Below are 8,076 nucleotides of genomic sequence, written 5' to 3'. Positions count from 1 at the left end.
AGGACTGCAGCGTTTGACCTGTAAACTTGTGCCAAGGCAAGCTGGTAACTACCCATTTCACACATTTTATGTCGTTGCAAAGGGGCTCGCAGCCAGCCTAGACACACACTTATTTTCTTTGTCTCGACGTTGCCTTTTGTTATATTGGTACAGAAGAGATAACAGTGAACAACTGCAAACCTGGCCCCCTAGAATCTGTCCTGTACCAAATTCCCTGCCTTCCCAGATGAATTCCATTGGATAGCATTGAGTTCCTGTGTAATCAAAAACAAACAAAAAAAAACCTCCCTCTTACTACCAAATGTGTGCATGTTTTAGGCTTTGTCTACATTAGCACTTTTGTCAGCAAAACTTTTGTCTGTGAGGGTGTGAAAAAACACCCCCTGACTGACACAAGTTTCACCGACAAAAGCACTGGTGTGGACAGCGCTACGTCGGCAGGAAACCCTCTCCCCCCGACATAGCTACCACTGCTCATTGAGGGAGGTTTCATTATGCCGGCTGGAGAGCTCTCTCCCGCGGCATAGAGCGGTGACACAGGAGACCTTACAGCGGCGCAGCTGCAGAGGTACAGCCATGCTGCTCTGAGGTCCATAGTGTAGACATAGCCTTGGGCTCTAGGGTTGTAAGTAGTAGGTAACTGCTGAACTATTTGTAGTGTTCAGATAGTGTCTCTTTCTTTGCTTTTAGAAAACAGAAAAAGGGATGCTGCAAAAGGTAATACAGGGGACAGATTGATGTAAATTTCTGGCAAGTGGTTATATTCCTTGTAACAAATGTAACATATTTGAGTGTAAGTCAATAGTAAATATTTTCATATATAATCAATATTATTTTCTTCATGCCTATTACATCGGAGATTGGGATGGGGAGGTTAACAGGGGAAAGTATTGAGAGCCAGAGGTGGGAGAAATTGATTGGATGAGGAGCTGGGGAGGGCAAAACTGGGACTACCTGGGCAAGGAGACTGGGACAGGGAACCAGTGGGGGCAAGGGAAACAGATCTGATGAGGAGGTGGACTGGGGTGGAGAAGTGCAATTGTGGGTGGATCTAGAGGTTCCGACCCTGCTCGTGACTCAAGTGGGTGTGTATGTGATGCCACACGATGGAATTTCTGGTTTTGGTTTTGTTTGATTTTTCAGAAAATAATAGGAAATTACACACACAAAACCTGCATTAAAAGAACAATAATTTTGTAAAATCAAGCACACAAAATTAGGAACTGAGAGATTTAAATTTGCCTGGTTAAACATAATTTGGCCTTCTTGTGCATAAGCATCAGTATACAGTCTTTAAAAGATCCTATTATTTTCCATGGGACTCTTGCCTCATTTGTTGCCGAGTGCTCAGTGATTCAGGGTTGTGTAGTGAGTAATGCTGTTGTCTGCAGGTCCCAGTCCTCATCTGCTGCAAAAGTTGGAGGGAGATGAGTGAACGAGACAGGGGATGACCGAAAGAGAAAGGATTACAGATTACTGAATACTGCCTAGGATAATTGTATTCTATCCCTGCCTCTGCCACAGAGTTCCTGTGTGATGCTGGGCATACCCACTTTGCACCTGCCCTGCAGGCTGCACCTCTCACCCAAGATACCTAGCTCTTTGCTTCCCTCTTAGGCCTTATGACAGCTCATAGAGAGGAGTAACTCAGGTGCACATTGTGAAAAGGTCTCAGTACATGTTGGGTGCATGCTGGGTGCTGAGCCGCAGGGAACCATGTAGCAGCCCCCTCACTAATTAAGGGTTAAGTTATGCTGAGCGCCTGTCCTGCTCCTCACCCAACACTGCACTTGGGCTGGACCTGACCTTGGGAATTTTCTAGGGTAAATGCAAACTGTTGACACAGAACAAGTGTTTGTTACTGTAAATGTAGCAGTTCAGGGAAACTTCACCTGTATTCCCCCTCATGGTCCAGCAAAGGACCCACTCTAGGCTCCTAGCTCCCCAGCCATCACCTCTTCCGCAGAGACCCATGTCTCTCTCTCTCTCTCATGACTGGAGTATTTCCAGGCTGCACAGCTCCCTGCCTACATTCTGAATTCCCCAGCAAGTCAGACTGCCTCAGCAGACCTGATTTGCCTTCTGCTCAGAGACTATAAATAGTGTAATTGCCATAGTTAAATTACCACCCAGCTCTTTCTAACCAAGAACATTCATTCATGGGGCATTACAGAGAAAACATTAAAACAATAAAAGAACCTACATGCATGCTAATAAGCTTAACAGACATCACCCCAACTCCAACAAGGTTTCTGGTAGGGGAGCAGTCCTACAAACCCCACCCGGTGGGTTTTTCTGTGGTCACACATTTATAACAGCAGTGAGCTGTGGACAAACCCCCATGAATTTGAGACTTTCCTTTATCCAGTCTTGTGTCTTTGATCTGTGGAGCCCGTGAATGGGTAATCAGCCAGACAATGGGCTTCTCAAGGAGTAGCTTCAAAAAGATGGGTCTGGAGGTGGGTAATTTGCATTCCCCTCCCCCTAGGAAACCCACTCAACTCAAAGTTCAGTCTTGTCTGGCCCAGTGTTTTAAAAGAGTCCTTTGGAGTTCACAACACTCACCAGGCCTTCCATGAGTTCTGTCTCCCCTTTAAAGAAGTTCCAGACCATCCTCCAATAATACATACACATTTGCATTTTTAATACACTGACCTCCTAAAATACTGAAGTTTAGCAGAACTCAGGGCAGGTCGACACTTGGAAATTAAGCTGGTATAACTATGTCGCTCCCCAGTGTGAAAAATCCACACCTGAGTGACTCCATTAAACAGACCTAAACCCTTGTGTAGACAGCGCTATGTCGCCATAGCTACCTCCTCTTGGGGAAGTGGAGTACCTACGCCGATGGGAGAAGTCCTCCTGTCGGCATAGGTAGCATCTTCACTGAAGCGCTCCAGCGCTTTAAGTGTAGACCTGCCCTCAGTGTGGTTTCTGCAGGAAATTACTCTATCTGCCACTGTCCTCAGCAGGTATAAAACAAGGGAGTACTACTGTGTGACTATAGCAGCCCCAGTTCACATCAGCTGAGATGCTGCTCCATATATAATTTCAAAAACATATTTCCTGGAACAATATGAAAGTGCTGCAATGAATATTTGATATGGATTTTCAGTGCTCATTAAATATTCTCACCTTCTCTATGTTGTGTTTTATTTTAAGGGAGACGCGACAGCGGAGAGAAAGGTAGAGATCATGACACTATATTTCAACAGTTTGTTATTTCAAGTAGACATGTAAAAAGCTAAGAAACTGACAGGTTCTACTTTTCTCGTAGCATCGTGCAGAGTCCATGATGCTTTCCTTACATTTCAACAAAGCCAATTCAAAACGTTCCATTTCTCAGCAGTTTAAAACAGGCTGATGTTGTTCATAGTGCGGAACATTTTTAATAGAGACATTGTGTGATGGACACATTCCCCTCTCATTCATGATCACACCGACTCCGCCTCCCCTCCCATTGACGATCGCACAAACCCTGCTTCCCTCCGCTCCCCATAAAGAACTGCATAACAGCTCTGGGGTAGGTTCCACAACTGCTTACGTGGAAGAGTATTTTTGGGAAAGTATTATTCTTAATGCTTTTTCTTTTTATTCTTGTTTTTTGGCTTGTTTTTTCTTTGTTTGTTTGTTTGTTTGGGGGGGGCGGGACCCACTATGTGCTTCTGTTCGTCATTTAATTTCTACTGCCATCTATTCCTCTCTTGGCAGATTTTTTTATATAAGTATCAAAATATCGATCAAAATATTTTTTACAGTGTAGAGAACATTTAATGTATCACTATTTTTTGAAATGGTGCTTTTTTAACTCACATATAGATTGGTTTTAGGAATTCAAACTTCTGATACAGTTTTTAAAATGAATTAATGCCCATCATCTTGCTATGTAAGTGCCAGTATTACCCACAATGAGCCAAACTTAACTCTGCCTCCAGCTGTCCCCAACAGCTGGAAGACAGAATTCACCCAATTGAAAAACTTGATGGCCAAGAATTTTGAAAAAAATGAATGGATTCTTCTTCCATAGCACCCTAAAGCCAGCCAAGCATAGGCTCTGGCAGACCCCTGGGGCTGAAGACCCTCCGCTGATAGTCTTCTGACTAGAGATGGTCAGAATTTTTCCCTCATAATGATTTTGTGATGAAAAATGACATTTTCTCCCAAATCTAGGTTAATAGCCCCAGCTTTAGAGTCCACTGTGATCCATAGAACCCTCACTTGGCTGCCCCCTAATCCTGTTGACACCTAAACTCATGCAGCTCCTGAATTTTCAAAAGTTCTCTCAGCACTGACGTTTCTGCCAAGGGGCATGTGCATAACTGCCTCACCCTAGGTGTTCAGATGCTTGTCTCCCACCGGAGCCCCAGCGCCAGACATTTTTTCAAAGAAGAACTTAAGGACAGAGAGATAAGGCCTACAGTAATTATACATTAGCAGTTACTTCTCAAAGGTTCATACAAAAGGAAGAGCAGTGATGCTAGCTGGACTCATAATAACGACTCATTTGGATTTGTAATAGAGAGATGCTGCTTTTTTTCTTTGTCTGCAGGTAATCCACTCCACTGCTTATCCGACTCTGCAAGTGTCTCAGGAAAGAAAAATCCTGAAAGAGAGGAGAATTTTTAAGATGCTTCCTGTTTTCCTGCCTCATAGAAATGTTCTCGTACCTGTATATGGCATGGAGAGAATAGGGAGATTGCAATGTCCTTAGCTTATTGATTCCTGTTGTTTCCAGCTTTCCTGTTTGCCAAGGTGAAGCCCCTCATCTCAGATTAGATGAGGAGAGGGAACATTTCTGACCTGATCAATTTTCTTCGGGATGGTCTACACTGAAAAGTTACATTTGGATTGCTATCTCTCCCAGGGGTGTGAAATATCCACACCCCTGAGTGACGTAGTTAAGCCGACCTGGTGTAGACAGCGTTAGGTCAATGGAAGAATTCTTCTGTTAGCCTAGCTACTGCTTCTCAAGGAGGTGGATTAACCACAGTGACAGGAGTACCTCAGCAGCTGTGCCGCTGTAGCATTTTAAGTATAAACATAGCCTTAGACACTGCCTGCTGGCCTTAGACACTGCCTGCTGGCTGTTTGTGGATATTTCTGTTTATTCACATCTGTTTCCCCATTGACTCTTGCCTCTGAAAACTCCTCCCCCGATATGTTCACCTAAATAACACATACATTACCATGATGCTTCTGCCTGTTTCTTTTTTTAAAATACCTCTAAAAAACCTTATCAAAGTCTTTTTATTGGCCTGCCTGATCATAGAATCATAGAATCATAGAATATCAGGGTTGGAAGGGACCTCAGGAGGTCATCTAGTCCAACCCCCTGCTCAAAGCAGGACCAATCCCCAATTAAATCATCCCAGACAGGGCTTTGTCAAGCCTGACCTTAAAAACTTCTAAGGAAGGAGATTCTACCACCTCCCTAGGTAACGCATTCCAGTGTTTCACCACCCTCCTAGTGAAAAAGTTTTTCCTAATATCCAACCGAAATCTCCCCCACTGCAACTTGAGACCATTACTCCTTGTTCTGTCATCTTCTACCACTGAGAATAGTCTAGAACCATCCTCTTTGGAACCACCTCTCAGGTAGTTGAAAGCAGCTATCAAATCCCCCCTCATTCTTCTCTTCCGCAGACTAAACAATCCCAGTTCCCTCAGCCTCTCCTCATAAGTCATGTGTTCCAGACCCCTAATCATTTTTGTTGCCCTTCGCTGGACTCTCTCCAGTTTATCCACGTCCTTCTTGTAGTGTGGGGCCCAAAACTGGACACAGTACTCCAGATGAGGCCTCACCAATGTCGAATAGAGGGGAACGATCACGTCCCTCGATCTGCTCGCTATGCCCCTACTTATACATCCCAAAATGCCATTGGTCTTCTTGGCAACAAGGGCACACTGCTGACTCATATCCAGCTTCTCGTCCACTGTAACCCCTAGGTCCTTTTCCGCAGAACTGCTGCCTAGCCATTCAGTCCCTAGTCTGTAGCTGTGCATTGGGTTCTTCCGTCCTAAGTGCAGGACCCTGCATTTATCCTTATTGAACCTCATCAGGTTTCTTTTGGCCCAATCCTCCAATTTGTCCAGGTCCCTCTGTATCCTATCTCTGCCCTCCAACGTATCTACCACTCCTCCCAGTTTAGTATCATCTGCAAATTTGCTAAGAGTGCAATCCACACCATCCTCCAGATCATTTATGAAGATATTGAACAAAACCGGCCCCAGGACCGACCCCTGGGGCACTCCACTTGACACCGGCTGCCAACTGGACATGGAGCCATTGATCACTACCCGTTGAGCCCGACAATCTAGCCAACTTTCTACCCACCTTATAGTCCATTCATCCAGCCCATACTTCTTTAACTTGCTGACAAGAATACTGTGGGAGACAGTGTCAAAAGCTTTGCTAAAGTCAAGAAACAATACATCCACTGCTTTCCCTTCATCCACAGAATCAGTAATCTCATCATAGAAGGCGATTAGATTAGTCAGGCATGACCTTCCCTTGGTGAATCCATGCTGACTGTTCCTGATCACTTTACTCTCGTCTAAGTGCTTCAGGATTGATTCCTTGAGGACCTGCTCCATGATTTTTCCGGGGACTGAGGTGAGGCTGACCGGCCTGTAGTTCCCAGGATCCTCCTTCTTCCCTTTTTTAAAGATTGACATTACATTAGCCTTTTTCCAGTCATCTGGGACTTCCCCCGTTCGCCACGAGTTTTCAAAGATAATGGCCAATGGCTCTGCAATCACATCCGCCAATTCCTTTAGCACTCTCGGATGCAACTCGTCCGGCCCCATGGACTTGTGCACGTCCAGCTTTTCTAAATAGTCCCTAACCACCTCTTTCTCCACAGAGGGCTGGCCATCTACTCCCCATGTTGCGATGCCCAGCGCAGCAGTCTGGGAGCTGTCCTTGTTAGTGAAGACAGAGGCAAAAAAAGCATTGAGCACATTAGCTTTTTCCACATCCTCTGTCACTAGGTTGCCTCCCTCATTCAGTAAGGGGCCCACACTTTCCTTGGCTTTCTTCTTGTTGCCAACATACCTGAAGAAACCCTTCTTGTTACTCTTGACATCTCTTGCTAGCTGCAGCTCCAGGTGCGATTTGGCCCTCCTGATTTCATTCCTACATGCCCGAGCAATATTTTTATACTCTTCCCTGGTCATATGTCCAACCTTCCACTTCTTGTAAGCTTCTTTTTTATGTTTAAGATCCGCTAGGATTTCACCATTAAGGCAAGCTGGTCGCCTGCCATATTTACTATTCTTTCGACTCATCGGGATGGTTTGTCCCTGTAACCTCAACAGGGATTCCTTGAAATACAGCCAGCTCTCCTGGACTCCTTTCCCCTTCATGTTAGTCCCCCAGGGGATCTTACCCATCTGCTCCCTGAGGGAGTCAAAGTCTGCTTTCCTGAAGTCCAGGGTCCGTATCCTGCTGCTTACCTTTCTTCCCTGTGTCAGGATCCTGAACTCGACCATCTCATGGTCACTGCCTCCCAGATTCCCATCCACTTTTGCTTCCCCCACTACTTCTTCCCTGTTTGTGAGCAGGAGGTCAAGAAAAACTCCCCCCCAGTTGGCTCGTCTAGCACTTGCACCAGGAAATTGTCCCCTACGCTTTCCAAAAACTTCCTGGATTGTCTATGCACCGCTGTATTGCTCTCCCAGCAAATAGGAAAATTGAAGTCACCCATGAGAACCAGGGCGTGCGATCTAGTAACTTCTGCGAGTTGCCGGAAGAAAGCCTCATCCACCTCATCCCCCTGATCCGGTGGTCTATAGCAGACTCCCACCACTACATCACTCTTGTTGCTCACACTTCTAAACTTAATCCAGAGACACTCAGGTTTTTCTGCAGTTTCGTACCGGAGCTCTGAGCAGTCATACTGCTCCCTTACATACAGTGCTACTCCCCCACCTTTTCTGCCCTGCCTGTCCTTCCTGAACAGTTTATAACCATCCATGACAGTACTCCAGTCATGTGAGTTATCCCACCAAGTCTCTGTTATTCCAATCACGTCATAATTCCCTGACATCACCAGGACCTCCAGTTCTCCCTGCTTG

This window comes from Natator depressus, chromosome 23 (assembly GCF_965152275.1).
Source record: "Natator depressus isolate rNatDep1 chromosome 23, rNatDep2.hap1, whole genome shotgun sequence".
Lineage (NCBI taxonomy): Eukaryota > Metazoa > Chordata > Testudines > Cheloniidae > Natator > Natator depressus.
The sequence above is the reverse complement of the archived record's forward strand: the minus strand, read 5'-3'. Positions refer to the sequence as shown.